General features: G+C 40.6%; 1 protein-coding gene across 24 annotated transcripts in view; it reads right to left on the bottom strand.

The window, feature by feature from the left end:
- Positions 1–24,052, bottom strand: part of BAZ2B (bromodomain adjacent to zinc finger domain 2B) — a 264,100-nt gene that overhangs the window by 232,498 nt on the left and 7,550 nt on the right. Inside the window, exon 1 of one of the 24 annotated variants that reach the window (XM_075070186.1) lies at positions 11,140–11,177. The exons of the other annotated variants lie outside the window; for them this stretch is intronic. The gene's annotated coding sequence lies outside the window, so the exon portion shown is untranslated. Of the gene's footprint in view, positions 1–11,139; positions 11,178–24,052 lie in introns of those variants that run through there. 24 annotated transcript variants of the gene reach the window in all.

Raw genomic sequence — 24,052 nt, 5'->3', positions numbered from 1 at the left:
GTATCACAGGTAAAAATTGCACATTTGCAGGCAAGTGCAAGTTAGTGTTAATATGATACAGTAAGAGAGTCAAAACCTTCATTAAAAAATGAGATAAAGCACCCCAAAAACAAACTAGTCTGAACAAAAAGCATTATGTGCCTCAGATAGATTTCACTTCTCCCCTGTAACACAGATGCCTGTTTATATTTATTTCTAATATAGAGTTGTTTAATTTTGCTAATGGGTGAAAAAGGGTTATGCTAGTAACTAATTCAAAACAACATGAGCTGCACACACAAATTTTTCACATGGTATTGGGAGAACTGACTCTACAATATTATTACCAAACAAAATTATTGGCAATACCATGGCAGCCAGGTAACCGAGTATGAAACGTCTCTGGAAATTGAAGTTAGAAAATAAATAAGGGACTTCAGCTCCTCTAGCCAGCAGACAGAGAATTTGGCAGAAACAATACTCTCAGATACCAGGTTAGACATTGTTTTTGTATCCCCTCCTTTTTCCCTAGAAGCTAATTCTTGAAGCACTGATGCTGTAAGTCTTGGCCATAAACTATATAGCTATATTGTTGCCTAGTAAATGGGAGGAGAAAAAGGGGTAAATAACATAAACAAAAGTATAAAAACAAAGGACTAAAATGAAGGAACTAGTGATAACCATGAAATTTTACCTCAGACTGCTCACATTTTTAACCTATTGCCTGAGCAAGATGACAAAAGGCCCTACCATATGCCTTTGATTATGGTTGTGAGAGAAAAGGAATTTGTATTACAGTGAGCCTGCAGATTTTATTAGTGGCTATTTATTAAAAGAAACTTCTATTCTGTTTTTTGGGAGGTTATAATGTTTACTTTGTGATGCACTCCTCCCCCGGTGGCTGTCCAGGTCCAGGATGCAAGCACAGGCTTGACCCAAGTATTTGCTAAGACAAAGGCTGACTGGTGAACCTGTAACTGTCAAAAATGAATTTGCTCTGGGTTTGAGAGAAAAACAAAATTTCTTGAGAGAAGAGAGAGCACATTGAAAAACAGATGGGAGGTAATACAGAACTCACAGAGGGATGGAGAAGGAATCAGGGCCAAAACTTAGAGTTTGCACCTAGCCTGAACCTAGAATCTGTGTTTAGTGTTTCTTGCTAAAATCCTTTCCCCTGCATTTCTCAAACTGGTGACTGAAATAAAGAATGGAATTTTCTAAAGTGCTTGGTGATGAACTAGCTCTTCTCTCAATGAAGTCAAAGAGTTTTACCATTGCCCTTCAATGGGAATATATTTAGCTCAATATTAAGCACTGTGAAAGTTTAACCTTAAACGTCTATTCACACCTGAAAACTTCATGCAGGAAAGCTGTAACCGCACAAAGATCTGCTAAGGTACACTTATATTGTAAACAAATATAAGCTACAATCTGTTGGTTTCCTAAAAATAGAGTTCCATCAACAATTTAACTTCTATTCAGGGAGAAAAGCAGGTGGAGGCTTAACGACTGACACCTACTTTGAAAGGCAGGGGAAAAAGAACTCTGACGCAAACAGGATCATGGATGTCATATACATCTGTTCTAAAACCAGCTAACAGAGAAATGATAGCAATGCCAGAAGCTTCTGTAAGATGAAACCACATCTCTGGAAGCTTTCCCTAAAGTGACTGGATGTAGTCTGTGAAGGAGAACAGAGAAGCAGGAATTCAAGGAAAGGATAAGTCCTTAGGCCAGTAACTAGAAAGGCGTACAGTGTGGAACTCAAGGACTTGGTAAGTATCCCTACAGAGTTTGAAGCCCCTTTAAAACTATTTCTTGTGAGAAGATTAAAATAGTTTTTATTTGTCAATTCATGGATTTTGAAAATTTCGATACACACTATTATGAACATCATATTTACTCAAATATAGTATCTTGACATTTGTATTCACAGTATTTTACATTTCTACAGCACTTTCCACATGAGGTCCCCCAGGACACTTTAGAAACACTAGTGAATTAAACCCAGAGGACATGCCTATAGAGATATATCTATTAAAATAATATCCATTTTACATAAGCATGCATACCACGTTTAAATGAAAATTGCACATATTAGTTGTCTTGATACTAACTGCTTAGGGAAAATACTAATCGTATCTTAAATTGATTAAATACAACATATTGGATAAAACATATTGGATACATACAAAGTGCTGCTTTAGAACAAGTTGTTACCATTATCTTCCTAATTTGAACCAAAATGGACTAAACAGTAGTTGAGGCTTCATGGGACTTGTCTAGACTAAGTTACACTGGAAGGTAAAGCCACATTTGCTTGTGAGTAAGGGAGGTGGTTATTACATGACTTTGGAGAAGAAAAATACGGGAATTCATTATCTTAGAAAGTATTACTATTTATTTGCTATTCCGCAACTCCTCGTGAATAGTGAAGCAAATATTCACCAGCAACTACGCACCACACAACATGAACACCAACCCAGGAACCAAACCCTGCAACAAACTCCAGTGCAAATCGGTCCACATATCTATCAAGAGACACCATCACAGGACCTAACTACATCAGCCACACCATCAGGGGCTCATTCACCTGCACATCTGCCAATATGACATATGTCATCACATGCCAGTAATGCCCCTCTGCCATGTACATTGGCCAAACCAGACAGTCTCTACGCAAAAGAATAAACGGACACAAATCTGACATCAGGAATTATAATATTTAAAAACTAGTAGAACACTTCAGTCTCCCTGGTCACTCACTAACAGACCTAAAAGTGGCAATTCTTCAACAACAAAACCTCAAAAACAGACTCCAACGTGAAACTGCAGAACTGGAATTAATTTGCAAACTGGACACCATCAAATTAGGCCTGAATAAAGACTGGGAGTGGTTGGGTCACTATAAAACCCAATTTCCCCCATATTAATTTCCCCCTACTGTTACTCACACCTTCTTGTCAACTGTCTGAAATGGGCCACTCTCATTACCACTACAAAAGTGATTTTTCCTTCCTTGGTATCCTACTGTTAATTGAATTGTCTCATTAGACTGACCTCCCACTTGGTAAGGCAACTCCCATCTTTTCATGTGCTGTGTATTTATACCTGCTACTGTATTTTCCACTCCATGCATCTGATGAAGTGGGTTATAGCCCACAAAAGCTTATGCTCAAATAAATTTGTTAGTCTCTACAATGCCACAAGGGCTCCTCATTGTTTTTACTGATACAGACTAATACAGCTACCCTTCTTAAACCTGTGAATTTAGGGTTCAATATCTCATGAATGTTTTAATCAGGAATAGAGTGGTGTATGACTCCTTTCCAAACGATAGCAAAAGTTGGTTAGCGCAAGCATCTATTAATAATATGATTTAAATGACAATAAAGCAACAGTTGGTAAAGATTTGTTTAAATCTGTCAAACAAGTCTGAATTTCAGTAATTTGGTGTACAGTTTAAAAGATGAAAGAGAATAAAGTAAAATCCACTGCATCATTGAATCCAGCCAAAAAAATCACTTGTATTAATATGAATGGCTGTTAAAGGGAAGACTTTTAAAAATATATGATTTTAGTTTGAATTAAGAGTGACTGATTCAAATTTTTAAAAACTACTTTTATTAGTGAAATCACAATCAGCTGTGCATATGGCAACCATGCACAAAACCAGTTTTACAAGGCATTCCTGAACAAACACAGATTTTTGTTCTGAAGTCTTAAACTAAAATGAAATCTCTGGAAAAGTACATACTGTGTTTGCTCATTTCATAAAGTGAGGCTGGCTCCTCACATCAATGCAAGCGTTTTATTCTTTAATGTTATCCTGGAGGAGTAGCAGTAGCAATGGCAACTTGTGATTTAGTTAGGTCTGTGCACATCCATCTGATATATATACACACACACACACACGCGCGCTATTGTTTGGAAATTATTCTACGACATTTTCACTACAGGAAACTTTACCTATATATTACTTAGAGCTAAATGTGTAATTAACTTTTTACTAATAACATGTCAATTAGATAGCTTCAGTTACATTTTTTTTTAAACTATCAAAGTTAAGTTTACTGTATTTTGAAGGGAAAGGAGGAAACAGAAAATTTAAGCTCTAAAGATCAATCTTGAGCATTCAATACTTGCATCCCCTATTCTATATAAAAATACACACTAAAAGGTTTTAATACAAAAAATAAAGAAGAGAGGAAGATAACAGTTAAAAACAAGATTTCTGACATTTGTACTGTTTTGGGATGTCAAAGTAGTAAAGAATAGAATAAAAACAGCATATACTCATAACTTAAGAGCCAAATGCCATGATCTCAGGCATATAACCCGACATTCCGATTGGAGTATCTGATACTAATGAATTTACTGGCTCTCTCTCAATTTCATCAGAGATGTTTTGTGTTAAATAAAAAACTGGCATTCAATTTCTGTTTTAAAAAATACAATGAATAAACAGTATTTAATATTATTTGGGAGGCTTCAGCCATCAGACAAATGCATATTTAAGGAGATTTTAAAATACATGTTATCTGGTAGAAGCAATATGACCTCTTGTGTATTTAGTTTTAAAAATAGGGCCACTCCATATGCCCAATGTATTTTTAATGGCGATTGATTCACATCCTTAATAGGCACACTATGAATACTGGGTATAAATATCTTACTCCTGAGGGCATTCTGCACACAATATTTTAAAATTCTGTAGATTTTATTTGTTAAATGTGAAGGTTCCAGCATGGCACTGGGGAGCACAGGCCACTGGCTGCACAGAGGTGGGAGATCACCGTGCATCTTCCCCCAGGACACAGACTCAGCAGTGACGCTGGACCCAACCCTGACACAGTGCAAGGATCAGGCCTGCCCCAGAAACACTCCAGGGCCCTGTCCCTCCGTGCCAGGTGCACCAGGTGTGGGCAGGCAGGTTGAGTGAGGCAGGATCCAAGCGTGGAGAGGTTTAGTGTGGGCGTATCTGGGTGTGGGTTGAGATGGTTCTGTGACGGGCAATCTGGGTGAGGGCGGCTCAGTGGGGGATCCGGATGTGGGGGAAATCTCGATGCACAGGGTGTGAGCAACTCAGTGTAGGATCCAGGTGTGGGGGGAATCTCGATGCAGAGGGGCTTGTTGGGGGGTTCTGGGTGCAATGGTAATGAGACTCTGCAAGGGGGTCAAGGTGAATGTGGTTAGGAATCAGCAGGGGGGTCTGGGTGCAGGGGGGCTAGAGTTCGACAGGGGAGTCTGGGTGTGCGGGGGTCAGTGGGGGTCCAGATGCTGGGGGAGTGGGGCGGGATCCAGGTGGAACTGACTGGGGCTCAGTGGGGTATGGGTGGCTTCAGGGTGCTTCAGGTGCAGAGGGCGTGGGGCTCATCATGGGGGTTCTCAGTGCAGGGGAGTAAGGCTCAGTGGGAGGGTCTGGGCATAAGGGGGCCTAGATGCATAAGGTTTGGGTGGATGGGGGTACAGCTCCCTTCACAGGGATCCTTCCCCCTGCAGCTGAGGAGTGATGGATGCAGGAAGCAGGGCGAGGGGAGTCTGCACATCTTCCTGCCACTGGGGGAAAAATCTGAAGGTGCCGTGCAATGGAAGAGGAAGTCACATCCTCCCCAGCCCAGCTGGGACTAGCAACTGAGCCTGGCGCAATGTAGGAGCCACCAGCCGGGCCTTCGCCAGTCCTGCCTCCTGCCCCACAGTGATTTACCTCTCTGCCGGCTGCCCTGGGCACCCAAAACATAAACCTGGGGAGGACTGCATGACCACTCTTGTGGATTCCCTTTGCTTCCCCACGAGAGTGTCATTTTTCGGTGAGGAAGCAAGTAAATCCACAAGGGACATAAATTCTATTTATGCACAGTGGCACAGAACTCCCCCAGGACTAAAGCAGTAAGTATCACACAGTCCAATCACAGCTGGCTTAGTATCAAGTGATGGTGGCTGCCCGTTTTCATCACCTGATAACTTTCTGGAAAAAATATTTTGTGTGTTGAAATGTTCATGCTTTGACTCTAGCCAGAGATGAATCTTTGTGGAAAGTCTGAACAAAATGCCTTCACACTGCTTTAGTTCCATGAGGGCAAGTAAAGAGACACCTTTCCCATATTTAAAAAACAAAAACTACACACACCTCAATCTTTTCTCCTGCAACACATCATTAAAACGTGGCTGAAATCTGTTCGTAAGTAGTTTTCACTGAGGTCCGTAACCACATTTGAAAACCAAAATTGTGTGACTAGTCCTGAAGTGATCAATGACTGAAAATAGGCTATTGCACATGCACAACAGAAAATGTCATTAAGTCTGAGGCTTCACATGCACAGTTCATTTTTCCAATGGACAATGAGACCGCGCCTACACTGGAAGCTAGGCATGTGACTCCCAGCTCATCCCATAAGAATGGCCATAGCGGGTCAAACCAAAGGTCTATCCCGCCCAGTATCCTGTCTACCGACAGTGGTCAATACCAGGTGCCCCACAGAGAGTGAACCTAACAGGTAATGATCAAGTGAACTCTCTCCTGCCATCCATCTCCACCCTCTGACAAACAGAGGCTAGGGACACCATTCCTTACCCATCCTGGCTAACAGACATTAATAGACTTGACCTCCATGAACCTCCTCTCGCTTAACCTCCTCTCGCTAAAAATAGTAGCACAGCCACTGTAGCACAGGCAGCAGCAGCAATGGCACAGGCTAGCCATCTCAAGTACATACCTGCAGGGTTGTCTATGGCAGTGGCTATCAACCTTCCCAGATTACTGCATCTCTCTCAAGAGTCTCATTTGTCTTGAATACCCCATGTTTCACCTCACTTAAAAAAAAATGTGCTTACAAAATCAAAGATACAAAAGTGTCACAGCACAATCTTACTGAAAAATTTCTCACTCTCATTTTTGCCATATAATTACAAAATATATGAATTTGAATAAAAATATTGTACTTAAGTGTAGAGTGGAGTGGCCAAACTTACTGACCCTCTGAGCCACATACAATAATTTTCAGAAGTTCAAGAGCTGGGGTACATCTGACAGGGCTCAGGGCTTCACCCCCACAGGAGATACCTGCCAGGGCTCAAGACTTCAGCCCCGCTCCCGCTGAAGCCCCTAGCCCCTGCAGGTGTGCCCCGCAGGGCTGAAGCCCCAAGGTCCCCCGCTCACTGGGCAGAAGCACCTACCCCACCACCCCACTGCAAGGCAGAGATCCCGAGCTCCCCCCACCACAGGTCTAGTAGGTGGAGAATGGGGAGGGCTGGCTCCATGAGCTGCACTTTAATGGAAAAAGAACTGCATGTGGCTCATGAGCCATAGTCTGGCCACATATGCTGTATAGTACACAGAGCAGTGTAAAAAAGTCGTCTGTATGGAATTTTAGTTTGCACTGACTTCGCTAGGGCTTTTTATGAAGCCTGTTGTAAAAGTAGGCAAATATCCAGATAAGTTGATGTACCCCCTGGAAGACCTCTGAGTACTCTCACGGGTATGTGTACCCCTGGTTGAGAACAACTGGTCTATGGCACTATAGGTATGCATTTTCCTTCAGAAGTGTACATTTAATCTATTAATAACATGATAATCCATCTTCACCTAAGTCATTTCTACTAATATGACTAATCCAATGTAAAGCCCTGATCCTGTCAATATTTCCACACACTTAGCTCCTTTGGAGTCAATGGCACTTCTCCTGTACATGAAATTAAGCTCGTGTGTGTGTCTTTGCAGAATCATGGCTTAAGATATTGGACATACTTATGTTAGGGCTAAACTACTTAGCTTATTCACCTCTATGCAGTGGTATCACATAAGGCTTATGCATTGCTTTAAACTCCACTTCAGCAGAAACAGGCCCCAATTCAGCCCACACACAAGTACGTGCTTAACTTTAACCAACTGCTTAAATCCAACTGACTTCAGTAGGATTTAAGCATAGGTTTAAATGCTCTGTTGAATAGTGGCTTTAAGCGATACTTACATGATGCATAGGTTTTATGTGGTCATTCTGTTCAAGGATCAGTTTCACTTTATTTGTATTGGTGGCTTTCAGATTTTAAAGAACCCTAATGAGGGCTTTCGACTTTTTTAGATTTATGGAAAGAACTGGGAAAGTTAAGGCCCCAGCAGCTCAATATAATCAAGCATGAGCAGTCTTCATTGAAGTCTTTGAGATTACTCAGGTGCCTAGAATTAGACACAAGCTCTAGTAATTCAGGCCTAATATGTTCTTTACAGTAACTCCTCACTTAAAGTCGTCCCGGTTAACGTTGTTTTGTTGTTACGTTTCTGATCAATTAGGGAACATGCTCGTTTAAAGTTGCGCAACGCTCCCTTCTAATGTTGTCTGGCAGCTGCCTGCTTTGTCCACTGCTTGCAGAAAAAGCAGCCCATTGTAGCTAGCTGCTCCGGGCTTGAAATCAGCTGTCCCTCCCCCACTGCCATGTGCTGCTCCTGCCCTCTGTCTTGGAGCTGCTCCCAGAGACTCCTGCTTGCTGTGCGGGGAGGGGGCTGTAAGAGTGTCCCCTTCCCCCCTGCATCCTGCTTACCCCTTCTCCATATAGAGCAGGGAGAGGACATGGATGGAGAGAGACAGAGAAATCTTGGGGCACCAGCTGCTGTCTCAACTTCCTGATCCACTTAAAAAGACAATGCACTTAAGAGTGGCTCAGTTTACTTAAAAGGGCAGCGTGCATCTCTCTCTCTCTCACACACAAGGTGTGTGTCTGTCTGCGTCTGCTATGCTGTCTCCCCTCCCTCCTGTTCATGCTGCCTTGTGTGAGAGGCTACATTAACAATGTGTTAATCCTTGAGGGCTCAGCCAGTGCTAGTTCATCATTTAGCAGCAAGGCATTCCCTGGGAAATATCCCTCCCTCTTCCACCCTCTCTAACTTCACCACCTCAACCAAGCTTCACAATCATCATAGCTGTGAACAGTATTAAACTGTTTGTTTAAAACGTATACTGTGTGTATATCGATACAATATATAGTTTTTTGTCTGGTGAAAAAAATTTCCCTGGAACCTAACCCCCCTATTTACATTAATTCTTATGGGGAAATTGGATTCACTTAACATCATTTCACGTAAAGTCACATTTTTCAGGAACATAACTACAAAGTTAAGCGAGGAGTTACTCTATTTTATATACGTTAAATGCATTATTGAAGCTGAAATATTTTTAAAAGTCATGAAATGCAAAAAACAAAAAAGTCATGCTATGACCCTGATTTTGAGTGTGTTGTGACAGGCAAGCACAAAATGTGTTAAAACACTGGTGGGAGATGGACAGACAGATCCACAGACTTTCATATATGTAATATTCTCTGTTCCCAGCATTCCTGTAATAAAGATATGGCAACAAATACTAGAGATAGTATTATTAACTATCTATAGAAATTAACTATTCTATAGAAGCAATACCATTTTCAATTTCCTGAGTTTTAGAACAATTATGTTAACTAGGCAACCTTAACAGTGTATGATCAACGTTATTTCCAGATAAAGAGCAATCTAGTGTCTTTTCAGACAACTTTTAAAATTAAAATTTTTTTTAAGAGTACAACTCAGTATAGAAGTGGCTCCATCATTGTACTCTATCTGTTTCAACTCGAGTGTATTTTGTTTTAGGCAAGGTCTACCCTATAAACTTACAGCAGTATAACTATCCCTGAGCAATGCAGTTGTACTGATCTAGCCCCCGATGTAGACAATACTATCAACAGGAAGGCTTCACCTGTCGTCATAGCCGCTGCCTCTCATGGAGATGGATTAACTACGCTGATGAGAGACTCTCTGCCATTGGCATAGAAGCCTCTTCACTGAAACGCGGCAGCTGTACCGATGCAGCATTTTAAGTGTAGACCAGAGGTTCTCAACCTATTTATAACTGTCGGCCACAGATTAAGAACCACAGATCCCTATGCCCAGCACTCCCTGTCCAGAGACCCCTCCTCAGAGCGGGGCCAAGAGTGGAACCTCAGGTCCGGGCAGCCGGAACCCGGACCCAATCACATGCGGGGCTGGGCAGCCGGGGCTGGGACCCAGGACCCTGCCGGACACTGGGACGGGCAGCCAGGATCTGGGTTTATTTTTTAGCACACAACTGGGCCACAGCTGTGTGCTAACGGGGCCACATGCGAGCCGCAGGTTAAAAATCTACTAGTATAGTCGTACCTTCACCAATCAACTAAAAAAAAAGTAACATTTTTATATTAAGTATCATGATTTTTCTTCTGGTGAAGTTCTACACTATTAATCCAAGTTCTGTTTCATCTCCATCCACATAGTATCCAATACAAGAGTCAAGACAGATCCCTGTATATGTCAGGTGGTCCTTTTTAACCCTCCTTTTAAATGATCATGACCATGGGCCTTTCTTCAAACCAGATTTCAATATTACTCTATGACATGGCCATCAGAAGGCACACAGGTAATAAACAGCTGCAGCATTATTATGTAATGACTTGACCAAATATGTTTCCACCCTCAGTTTTCATTATTACTAATTTCTAGCATCCTGTAAGCAATTTAGGGCAAGAACCATCTTTTAAAAAAAAAGAAAAAAAACAAACCACAGCTGTGCTTATCACAATGAGATCTTGGTCCATGACAGAGGTTTCTCGGCGCAGCCACAATACAAACAGCAAGATAACCAGTACCTTTCAGTAACAAACTTGTTTTCCTGAAGAACTACTAGAATTATTTTCCAGTGAAATCAAATATTAGTTCATTTAGTTAATTATTGCCAGCACAACTCTATCAGGTTTTTGTTTGTTTGTTTTTAGGTGTGTTATGTAATGTAAGATATGGTTTTTTTTTAAAGCTAGATGCCTTTTCTAAAATCAAAACTTTATAACAAAATAAAAAAAACCCAAACTCCTACACCAGTAAAAGAATATATCTTTAAGATTTAAAAAATGTAAATGCATTTTTGTAACAAAGATAGAACAAGGTCCTGCCATGTTGTGAGTTCAGAATTCTTTTCTCCTTGCAATATTTCATTCCTGCATCCCTTGCATTGTTTTCAGATGGTTGTGACTTCAAGTGTTGCAAAGCAAACACAGAATCCTAAATTCAGGATGTGCCAAGGAAGTACAGAAGTATATTAATTATTGTTAAGTCTAAACAAACTAACTTTTTTAGGATTGCAAATAGATTAAATTTTTTACCTTTATGATTCAACTCTGCTTTCTGAGTTTGTTTTAAATAGCCCTAAAGAAAAAAATTTAAAAAAAGATCAGCTCCTGCTGCGAAAGGAAAACATTTAAGTACTATGATAACCATTTAGATACAGCTTCCATCATAAAAAAGTCTAGAATTACAATATTCTGTTTTTTTAACCTACTAAAATGTTTTTTTAAGTGGTGCCTTAGATTTAGAAAAACAAGCAGAGAGTTATGAATAATAAATAACTTTCCAAGTTAAAGGAAATTTCTTCAGGCAAATATTTTTCCATTTCAACCCACAGCTGTAAAACATTACCATGCTTCTGCATTTCCTCATCTACAAAAAGAAACGTTTAAGTCTGCCAACTTCATTGTGAAATGAATCACAAATATGTCCAAGAGTGTGCAATATTTTACATTATTCACACACAAAAAGCAAAGCTATGTGTGTGAAAAATGGATATATATTTAGTGGAAATAAGTTAATTTTAGAAATAGAGCTCAGCTGATATAGTTTACCTTTGAAAGGTAAATTAATAAAATTTTAAGTTATACTTTTCCCTGTACATAACCTGCATGGAGCTCATCTATACCAGTGGTTTTCAAACTGCATGTCGCTACCCAGTACTGGGCCGTAGAATGTAAGGCACCAGGTCAGCACCGCCAACCGAGCTGTTAAAAGTCCCATCAACAGTGCTGCCCAGCTAAGGCAGGCTAGACCCTACCTGTTCTGACACTGCTCTGTGCCCTAGAAGTGGCCAGCAGCAGGCCCGGCTCCCAGGTGGGGGAACACAGGGCTCCATGCACTGCCCCTGCCCTGAACACCAGCTCCGCACTCCCATTGGCCAGGAACCGCCCAATAGGAGCTGGGGGGGTGATGCCGGCGGGTGAGAGCATCCTCCACCTAGGAGCCGGACCTGCTGCTGGGGCTTCCAGGGTGCGGCACAGAAAGCCTGTCTTAGCATCCCTGCTGCACTGCTGACCAGGAGCTGACCAAGATAAGCCCATGCCCCAAATCCCTGCCCCAGCCCTGAGTCCCCCCAAACCCAGAGCCCCCTCCTGCACCCCAAAAGCCTCATCCCCAGTCCCACCCCAGAGCCTGTACCCCCAGCCCAGAGCCCTGACACCCTCTTGCATCCCAACCCCTGCCCCAGCCAAGAGCTGCCTCCCACACTCTGAATCCCTCATTCCTGGCCCCACCCAGCAGCCCTCAAAAAAAAAAAAAAAAAAGTTTGAAAACCACTGATCTATACCATTTGTCAGTGAAGTGACATGGCAAGTCCAAATCAGAAAAATAACATTGTGTAAAGAATGGAGGAAGTTCAGGTCAACTATCTGTACATTCAGACAGAGACTCAATGCAAAATAATTATGAAAATGTGATGGTTACAAATTAAACATGCTGAAGTCAGTAAATTCACAAAAATCTGTACTTTAAGCAGGGGTTCTCAAACTGGGGGGGTCAGGACCCCTCAGGGGGTCGCAAGGTGATTACATGGGGGGTTGCGAGCTGTCAACCTTCACTCCAAACCCCGCTTTGCCTCCAGCATTGATAATGGTATTAAATATATAGAAAAGTGTTTTTAATTTGGGGGGGGGGGGGTCACACTCAGAGGCTTGCTTTGTGAAAGGGGTCACCAGTAAAAAAGTTTGAGAGCCACTGGTTTAAAGTAACTGTGGACTAGTACTGTTGTTATAAGAGCCACAGTTGTGTGTCCAGCTGAAGAGTCCACCCCTCAATGCATGCATTTCACAGAGCTGCACAAGTACAATAGTATGAAATATACATTTCTCAGAGTACACTTCATCTGGAAGTTTAAGCACACCGATTCACCTTTTGAACCCACCCTATGGGACAAACTAATCAGGACAATTAACGTGTATCAACTGTGAGGTGAGAACTAATCCTCTCAATGTTTGAGATTAAGCTATAGTCATTTGTGAGGGAGCTTGTATTGCCTAGGCTAGTCTGGTTTCTTGTGCTAGACTCAGGTTAGGATGACACCAGAAACTTTTGCTAGTATAGTAACATCAAGTAGGGTGTGGGTTTTTTTTTTTAACATTATACACGTTTCTGTATTGGCAAATGCCCTAATGAAGACACAGTTATACCAGCAAAAGGTGTGTTTCCCAATGTAATTTGTTTGAGGAATCGTAAATTATATCCACAAAAACACTCTTGCACTGACAGAAGTTGTGTCGGTATTAGGCGGATTTACCAATACCAGAAAATGTTTTTTAAATGTAGATGATTAGGCTTCAGAGTAGCTTAACCAAAAAGCAACTGAGCCAGCAGCTGAACCAGGGATAGGCAACCTATGGCAGGGGTGCCAAAGGTGGCACGTGAGCTGATTTTTAGTGGCACTCACACTGCCCAGGTCCTGGTCACTGATCCGGGGGCTCTGCATTTTAATTTAATTTTAAATGAGCTTCTTAAATATTTTTAAAACCTTTTTTACTTTACATACAACAATAGTTTAGTTATATGGTATAGACTTATAGAAAGAGACCTTCTAAAAACATTAAAATACATTACAGGCACGCAAAACCTTAAATTAGAGTGAATAAATGAAGACTCGGCACAGCACTTCTGAAAGATTGCCAACCCCTGAGCTGAACACAGGGAGGAGGAAACAGTCAGGAAACCACAGTAGGACCAACTGCACTTGGGAGCCAACTCTACAAAACAGCAAGAGAGAAACCCAGGACAAGAAACAGCTTTGTTCAGGTAATAGAGGCAAAGAAGGAAGTCATAGTTTGTTCTTTTCATGCCGCGAATGTGGCATCAGCTAGCCCTGGTAAGTATGTTGAGGCGGGATCTTGAAGGGCACAGTATGGTATAAGAACCTATACAGAATAGAATGGTCAGTCCCATTAGATAGTTAAAATGAGACCTAGGGATTACCCAGAGGTCCAGGACCAGAGAGATCCTGGTTGACCCAATATTTGCTTATATTAAGCTTTAACAAGAATTCTTTCATTGGTGTGTCATCTGTTTTAATAAACTTTTTATGCAGCTAAAACTAGTACCACTATTTCTTGTTTGCCAGAGACCCATGTTTGTTGGGCATGCCATCTCTAGTTTGGATGAAGAAACCTGCCTCTAACTGGACTTCATATGCAGTCTAATGAAGAGTTTATAATATTACACACTGCCCAATTATCATCCATGTGGTTACCAACACTTCATGAGAACCAACAAATCCATGTGTTGTGATTCAAATTAATTTAAAATGCCAATTTTTAGTCTGTAATGGGAAGTACACAATGTTTTTTAAAACAATAGCTATTTTTATATATCACACAACTTTCTCCCTAGATTTTAACGTACTATGTAGATTTCAGGAGCCTTTTGATTCCTGAAGAGCATAGGAGGTTTTCGGTCAACTGCCACTTGCAAACTCTCTATTCACAGCCAGTTGCTGAAAGCCACACCAAAAAAACCCCAAAACCACCACACACATTCAGCTGCTTTTTGAAGGTCAGAACAGCATGAAGCAGGGAAGTGAAAGTTTTCAAAATTGTTTTTTAAATCTTTACCCTATTTTCCCTGATAAGTCATCCGTTTCCATGGGAAGAGAGGCAGAAACAGGTTGAACAGCCAGAAGCATGTCAATTTCAGTTGCTGGCTGCTGGTTCCCCAGTTCCGCTCCTGTTTCCATGGCAACCTATGTAGCATCAGGGAAAACAAACGAAAAGGACATACAGCAGCTAGAGGCAGAAAACACCAGTTTGCAAAAAAAATAAAAAAAAAAAAAAATATTAGCTGAATACTTAAAAATGTTATTAAACTTAAGTTACAAGATTAGAGACCTGGTCCTAGAAATCAAACAAGCTGTCCTTGACTTCACTGGGAATACTCCCGTAAGTATGGCTTGATGAATTAAGGTCCCAATTTACAGGAAAAACAGCTGAGATCTTCAAAGCACGAAGAACTGTCATCAGCCATTAAGATGCTTTTTTCATAATTTTTTACACACACACTTCATAGGTATACATGTGTTTCTGCACACATGCACTTATCTATGTACTCAAGTGACTCCGACCACCACAATAGTTGAGTACTTCCCAGACATTTAAAGATAGAAACAACAAAAACAACTTCTCCATCTCTGTTTCTTCCCAGCATATTTGCCATTGGGTTTCCAAATGGAATCTGCTGAGATGAAATTTAAGAGTTCTGCACTATGCGCTACTCAGACATAGTTAAATACAAACTATTGAGCAGCTAGCCATTAGCTCAAGACAAATCAACAACAGGCTGCTGGCTGGTTGAAACAAGGTCACTTTAATCATGTCTTTGCCAATAGAATATTCCAAGACATGGGGCATATCCCCTGTCCATGCACTATTCTTCACCATTCCCTTCTCTGTGAAGTTCTTGCTCCTTGACTCTCTGGAAGTCTTCCAGCAAGTTTGTCTGTCTACACTCAGACTAGGCAGCAGGTGCCTTTACTGTTCAGGTGCACAACAACATCCTTTCTGCTGGATGTTACAGCTGCTCAAGGCCATACTGCACTGGATTCTCTGAAGCATCTGAGCATTGAAGGCATTATCTGCTACTATCTCACTAGGACTCTCTCTGTCAGCTGTCCTATAATTCCTTGTTCTTGGAAAGTATCTTGAGCTCAGTCATGACAGCTGGGACTGTTGGGTCTCAGGATCCTGAGGGTTCTCTTTCTGACAGCTGCTTTCTGTGCTCTCCAGAAAGAGAGAACAAAGGATACTGGAACATTCAAGACTAAATGGTCTTTGGTTACATTCAGCTCACTATTACGTGTGCGGAGAAATCAGATCAGTTTCCCAAGACAACCAGCAATCTCTTACAGGTATTGAAACATCAAGTGCAAAATCTCAGGACTCAATAATAGAAGGAAGACAATTAAGTTGATGACAGTGAGCAAGAAATTGTTCAGCAGAAGAAGGGGCTTGAGGAAGAAGTGTTACTGCTAGCACCTTTATTACTTCCTAAATAGTAAATTTGGAAGCAAACTCCAGTTTATATTGAAAAACTGCTATTCCCTGGGTTGAGAAAGTGACTGACAATGGGGGGTTAGAGCACCCCAAATCCAGGCTCTGACAGGAACTCATCACCATGAGACATGATCTTTTCCCCCAGCCTGACACGTGATTTAGACAAACTACATTTAACAGTAACACTAACATTCAATTAATTGAAGACCACTAACTACAAATAAAAACAACATTACTTTACTTTAGGAATTAAGTTTACATTCATACCAGGCCTGTTGTCCCCTTCAAAAAATAAAAACACTGCAGTGTAAAACAAAGCAAGATTTTGCTTGAGGATACTAGGACTTATTTGGTCTGCTAATTTCAGCAGCATTGTTTTGAGGAAATCAGTCAAAACAGAGATTTAAAAGATCCTCAGAATTTTTTCTCTAGACTTGGACAGGATGAGGAAGTTGTAGAAACAATATTCAACTCTAGGAAAGATACACATACTACCTAACGGTTTCAGGCACAATATACCTGTGACTTACATACTATCATATGAGGTGAACAGAATTTAAATTTGGAGTTTGGTATTTTGGACTACCATTTTGTAGAGAGAAATGGAATACCAACATTGTATCAGTAGGGGAAAAGTGCAGTAAGGACCACTAATGAAACAGACACAGAAGAATGATCATCTGGGTATGACTGCAAACCAAACATGATTGTTCTTCTCTCTCTTATGGAAGATGATGCAAATACATCTTCCCATACTTGGTGTCCAGCTTTTAATTTCTGCTCCACTTCACTGGAGTGATCTATTATTCTCTCTCTTATGGAAGATGATGCAAATACATCTTCCCATACTTGGTGTCCAGCTTTTAATTTCTGCTCCACTTCACTGGACTGATCTATTAGCTTTTACACCCTGATAGCAATAATGTCTCATATCACAGAATGGAATACTTTATACTAACATAAATATGTGCTCTATCTGGCCCCTTTAGTAAAAATGCTTATACAACAGTAGGGCCAAACTTTTCATCCTATGCGTTAACAGAAAGGCATCGCTGATTATAATCTTAAAGCAGAGGTTCGTCAACACAGGTCTTGGGGCCCCCTGGGGGGGGCACGAGAAGGTTTCAGGGCTTGCCGAAAATAAACCAAATAAACCAGCATCAGGACTCACAGGAGGCCCAGGGCAGAGAGCCGTAAACTGGCATCCCGCCATGCAAGGGCTGCAGCCAAAGCCAAGCAACTTCACTTTGCAGGGGACCCCCTATGGTTTCGGCCCTGGGCAATTGCCCTGTTTGCTATCCCTAATGCCGGCCCTGGGCTTTTAATCTATCTGGATATTGTAGAAAAATAGATGCTGGGCATAGCGTGGGCCTTATGTGGAGTTAACCTAGCCATGGGGGGGGGGGGGAAGAGGCCTGAGAAAGAAAAAGGTTGAGAACCCCAGCTTTAAAGTACATGAAGCCTACCTTAGTATGCAGATGGGGTCTGAATTTTGGCAGGTTTTATTTTTTATGTCCATCAGTCACACAAACAGCCAACTCATATCTGAAGGCGTTTTTCAAAAAAACACCTTGAGACCTGTGAATTCTGAAAAACTGTAAACATTTTCCAACGAGGCCTATTTTTGGATTCCTTGATAATTTCCCAGTCCATATTTGACTGCTGTTTTGTAACATCAGCTGAAGAGCCACATGACAGTGTCATAAACAAATCCCTTATCAGAAGGCTACTAAATCAAACTCTTTAATGTATTCAGTAAATTCATGTTGAAAATGTAATTTCCTTTCTTATATAAGTGGACATATGGGTGAAATAACCTCGGACACTGTTACAATGGTGTCATGCCTAATATCAAATCTCCTTCCTATTCATGAGACTACCAGTTTTTGAGCCAACTTTGTACCTTTTGTCCTCAGTGGCTTTCATGCTTACTGGTATTTAGCTTGCAAAACAAATGTTCAAGAGCCAAAGAATATATTTATTTTAATTATAACAGGAGTTTTGTTGTTGTCAGACAATTTCTCTCCAAGTCCAATACCACCATGTTTGGTACTAGAAGATATCATACATAAACCAATATGAGTTCTAGGTCACACCCCATATGCCTTCTTACCAAACCAGTGTAGCCTGGCTCCCTCTAGAATAATCCCCAAAATGAAAACATCCACAGATATGCACGTGCTTCATGAGCATCTGATCTCAGGAAAACAAAAGAAAAAACGAAAGACTTTACCTATTCTTCCTTATTCTGATTAAAGGAAGACTATCTACAATTTATCAGACTGCTACCTGGCAGTCTGTCTAATCTTAAATTCAGCAAGCCCAACTGTGCCTCTGCAGGCTGATCAAATCCCAGTAAAATAATCTATAACCTGTTTCTATATATCAAAAATGCTGCTACTTAAAAAATCATTCATATTCAATTTTGAAAAACTGAATTTAGTCTTCATCCATTAGGGCAAGATGCTTTTTATGACCACTAGAGTTATTGCTAAAAATTACTGGATTGCAACCTACTGGCTCTTTTTTTAGCAAGTCATATAATTTACTACAACTTCTGGGGTTACGTTTTCCACGATTGGTCTCTACCAAAATTTTGAGAAAATGGCTCGGCCAGTTTTGAGTGAGAAGAAAATGTGCATGGGGAAGGCAATGGGGTTTCTCTCCATCACATATATAAAAAAAGTTATTGTGGCTTTTAAACAAAAAAACCAAGAAGTTAACACTTGAAATCTGGAACTGAAATAGCCTTCTTTAAAGAGTAGTGCAAGACTTTTACTTGAGACAACTAGGCGTTAACCAAGTTATGACCATCTGGGGAAAGAAAAAAAAAAGTCACATACCAAGTATATGCACAGGTTGGCTTTGTTTTTTGGTTGTTGTTTTGGGTTTTTTTGTTTTGGTTATTTCCACTGTGCTTCTTTGGGTGTGCACATGAAAAAACATTAAGTTGCATATGCACAGCTAAATTAAATTAGCAGTCTTTTCATCTGTGTTGCTGAAGGTGACCATATGAGCAGGAACTGAAGGAAGAAACCAGTGTTCTTCCCTCAGCCTCTCGGGGGGGGAGGGTCTTGTAAGATTCCCATGATAGCTCAGTGGTTTGAGCGCTAGCCAGCTAAACTGAGGGTTGTGAGCTCAAGCCTTGAGGGGGCCACTTAGGGATCCAGGGTACTTGGTCCTGCTAGCAAAGGCAGGGGGCTGGGCTCGATGACTCTCTGAGCTCTGTGAGACAGGTATATCTCCATATATTATCCAGTCCTGATCCATTCCTGCATGCATTGAGTGTAGGGCTCCCACAGTCTAACAAAGACTTTTAGGAGGAAATCTCCCTCAAACGCATTTTATAAACTCAAACAACTTATCACCCCAGGCTGCAGACCTCCTATGATGTGCAGGAAAGGCTCCTTCCTAGTTGTCTGCCTCCTAAAATAATTGTGTGGGACATTCTGGTGTCACTCTAGAATATGGATTTCTCATACCTAGTTTAAAATTATTTTACAAGTTACCAAAACTACAACAACTACATAAATAGAACATTACACTTGAGCACTCAGGAGGTCAGAAAGTACCAAAAGATATGGTTGTACAAACAATCATACATCTGTCCCCTTGTATGCATGCATTACAATACAGTCTTTATATGATCACATACCATTTCCCCAAATACGTCATATTATTTTCTGTGACCTAAGACAGATAGTACCACAAGGCTACACTTCAATGCCAGGTGTATGAAAATCATTTATGAGAAGTACACAGTAAACTGTACTTACATTACATATTAAGTGCAACACTGAGTAATAGTGAAAATTTATTGGCATCTATAGGCTACCTATATTTGCAGCTAACTTTGCTGCATATTTAACAGCCCCATCTTCTGAATTGTGCCTTATAAAGGCTGTACAGCTGGTTGAACAGTGATGATAGTAGAAGTGCTGACCAAATATTTTTTTAATATATATATAAAATTTCTTGCTCGAGTCTGTAAATAAAAAAAAAAAAAATCTGTCACTAAAAACCACTACTATGCCAATGAAGTAAAAGGAAAAAAATATTCCAAGATGCTACAAGAATAGCTAACGTCACAGGAAGACATTGATGATGTAGTGCTTTCCTTAGAGCCAGGCTAAAAGGTTATGTTTCCGCAAGTGCATTTTGGATGCTGCTAAGCATTAGCTATAACAAAAAGCTCACATCAATCCGTGACATGATTCCTTTCTCCCATTCCAGGCCTACGTATAATCTACTGTATGAATATGTATGTTCACCAGTCTAAAGTATTACATCGAAGATTATACTCCAAAACTAAAGGCCTAGACATATTAAAATTGTGGGAGTTACCGTATATACTCGATCATAAGCCGGTTCATTTATAAGCCAACCCCCCAAAGATGGATAAGTAAAAATGGAAATTTTTTATGACCCCGTTCATAAGCTGACCCTATAATTCAGGGGTCAGCAAACTCTGGCTCCTGGGCCACCAGGATAAGCCGCTGGCAGGCCGAGATGGTTTCTTTACCTCAAGCGTCCGCAGGCATGGAGGTAAACCTAGGTAAACAAAGTGTCCTGGACGTGCCAGCTGCTTACCCTGAGGGGCCGAGACAGCAACTGGTGTGGAAATTTTTTTGTAGGGAGAAGCTGGGAGTCAGGGGAGTAACACTTGTGACCACCCCCACATGACCCCACATCTAACCCAGCACCCCCACACTCTCCGCAGCCTGCTCTGGGGGGCACGGCCAAGTGGCACAGCTGCAGCCTGCCAGCCCCAGAGCTTCAGCTGCTTCGGAGGCTGGAGGGTGAGCAGCATGGCCAGAAGCAGAGAGACTCTGGCCCCGCCTCTTCCCTTCTGGCTCTGCTGCCTCTCCTTGCTTTCTCTGGGGGGAGGGGCTGTGTCCCACCTCTCCCTGTCTATACTCGTTCATAAGCTGACTCCCTTCTCTGGTGTTTCCCTTTTTTACTAAAAAAATTTGGCTTATGAACAAGTATATATGGTGCATGTATATATATTTCAAATTAGTAAATGTAACAACTCCCTGATGCATCTTCTTCACTCTACCCAACATATCCTGCAATTTTTTTCCACTAAGGGTGGGAAAAACCATGAGAGCAAGGGACAAATGCCACCTGACTACTACAAAAACTGATGAAGACTACTCCAATAAACAAATGGAAGACATAGAATTTGACCGCCAACATCACATATGTCAAAGTGCAATAGTCTTTGGTTTAGGAAGGCATTCCCTTTTTGTACCTTTTCTTGTTTTCATAAGTTTACTCTCCAGTACTTTCCTATTTTCAATGAAGCAGCACAAAACTGTATATATTTTCCAAAACTAAACCTTTTCTTTAGTAATTTTTGGCAAGCATATGTAAAGCTCTAGCCAAGCACAAGACAGCTCTTGACCCCTTCTAATATGCCAACCAAGGGCTTTATTGATCATGGCACCTCTAGTTCATGGGTCAACTATCTACTACCCATCACTACATTTTACAATCCTGTTCTCTGACACACTCAAGGTATGGTTGTAGGGAAGGGTACTTTCTGCACCAGTGCTAGGCAATTACTATATCGTTCCAACAATGTAAAGTAGTCATTATACCAGTAGTTATATGGTAGTCATACTACTTAATCCCTTTCAATGCTATCAATAAAATTGTTACACCAGGCAACAGAACTAGAATCTATTTCTGTTAATCATGCCTTTAAAAAAAAAAAAATCTAAAATGGGCCTGTTTCTGCTTTATTCCTGATACAGTCCTGTTTCAATGATGACATACATTATCCTCAACCACACAGTACCCCTTCAGCATGATCTGTCTTGAAAAGAAGGTAACAAGGTTTGACTCACTGTCTGATGAAGCATCAACAATTCAATTGCTACAGCTGAACATTCTATTCCAATTTAACTAAAGACAAAAAGAGGAGAAGGAAACACCCATTCACTCCCTTCCAGTCCCACTTGGGGTAGCTTCCTTGAGGGAGCCAAAATGACTTCCGATTGTTTCTAACATCCACCAAGAGAGTTTAGAAAACAAAACAATTCTCTTTGCATTGAAGCCGCTAGGGCTGTGCCAGTATGGTTTCTTAAGGATACTGTAGAAAAATAATCTACAAACTATTTTACCACACAGCACTTTTCCGTCTTGCATCCTTAACCTCCTGAGCCAAACAGGTTTGTACCAAACTGCTACTTCCCCTCACCAGGTCTCCTAGTTGCTCCTTCATCACCTCAAAATGAAGCACTTGGAAGCTCAGTGGTAATATAAGAAGTTACCAGAACTCCCATAGGAAAAATACTACTTAGCACTTCTTATAGGCTTAACCTTTTAAAAAGTGCTGTAACTAATTAACACATTAAAACTATCTTCATGTGCAAGACATGCCAGCTTTCACGATCTCCATGCATCGGGCAAGAATTTGGGTGACATGTCTTTTCAAAAATCTCATCTGCCTGTGACACCAGATCATGAGCTTTTAACTAATTTCATAACGGACCTAAACCTGTAAGATATTGAGCACCCTCTGCTCCCTTTTATTTCAATAGGAGCTGAGAATGCTCAATACCTCAAAGAATTGGGCTCTTCATTTCCCTCAGAAAAATAATCATTTCTCTAGGCATTCCAGCCACTAGCCATTAAGGCAAGGAAAGATGAGAAAAAGTTGCCAATAGCAATAAAATCCAATAATAGCAGCCACTTCATTCCTGTGCATGGAAAAAAAATCAAGACCTTTTACATTTCTTAAAACAGAACTTCACATTTACTAATACAGCCCATATATACCACTGGCGGCTGTTATTAACAAGCATATGTTCTGTGACATTACAAAAAACATACCTATCCATTTTAGAGCCATGAAAAGATTAAAGCAATTTCTAACCTATTAAATTTTGCTTTGTGATACTTGTCAAGATTGTTATAGATCCAAGGTATTAAATAATATTTTAACAAAACTATTTCTTTAATACATTTTATATTTTTGGAGTTTCCCCCCTGCAAAGCCGTGCATGGGCAAAGCATGAAAATCATCTATTTTAATAACTTTGGTTTTGAAAACTTAACCTTGGCTAAATTTAGCAAAGATTTTTTATTCAAAAGAACACAACAATCAAAGGACTACAAAGGTTGCATGATGTATTTTTTAGGCTGCTTTACAAAAACAAGATTTTGCATTTAACATTTGTGTCACTGCTGATCCTTGCAGTTTATTTCTTCAAATCCCATACTTTATCGTTTTATTCAGTATTTTATTAAAATTAAATATTTAAAATTGAAGTTGTTCTATGCTGCAAGCGCAGCTAAAATGAAAGTCCTCTCTGGCAGCAGTGACTAGATTTTAAATGCAGGTAGATCAATAAAAAGAAAGGAGCTCAAGCACAAGCTCCATGTGTGAGTGGAATGGTTTATAATAGCTTGCAAATAACTACGTGCTTGCTGTAACCAGCTGTTCTTAAATTATGAATATGCAACCAATTCATGTTAAAGCCAAATCCCACCACTATTTCTACAGAGAAATCCCAGTAGTTTTTGCTTGTTCTACACGTGAGCTCCGTTAAGGATACAAATAGCAGTAAGCTTCAGGACAAACAAGACCAAACTATTGGCATTTCATGCACTAGGTCCATTATCACAGCAGGGGATGTCAATCACTGGAACATTCCTATAACAGCTCAGGCAATATGACAATGATCTCCCAGAAAAAAAAATCAAAATCTCTACTGCACACTCAAAGTCTCTCTGCCAACCTAATGCTTTTTTGCTTCAGCCAATCAGATTGTCAGCCCTGACCTAGAAGACTTGCATCAAGCTTCAAACATTTAAAAACATCAATCATAAAAACAAAGACAGGACATTGAATTATACAGTATTAACCTCCAGGGTTTGCATACAAAGACCTTAGATTTATTTATGTCCCAGCGCGTTAAGAGCTTCAGTACAC

Source organism: Chelonoidis abingdonii, chromosome 10 (genome assembly GCF_003597395.2).
Source record: "Chelonoidis abingdonii isolate Lonesome George chromosome 10, CheloAbing_2.0, whole genome shotgun sequence".
Lineage (NCBI taxonomy): Eukaryota > Metazoa > Chordata > Testudines > Testudinidae > Chelonoidis > Chelonoidis abingdonii.
This window is presented reverse-complemented; position numbering and strand designations above follow the sequence as displayed.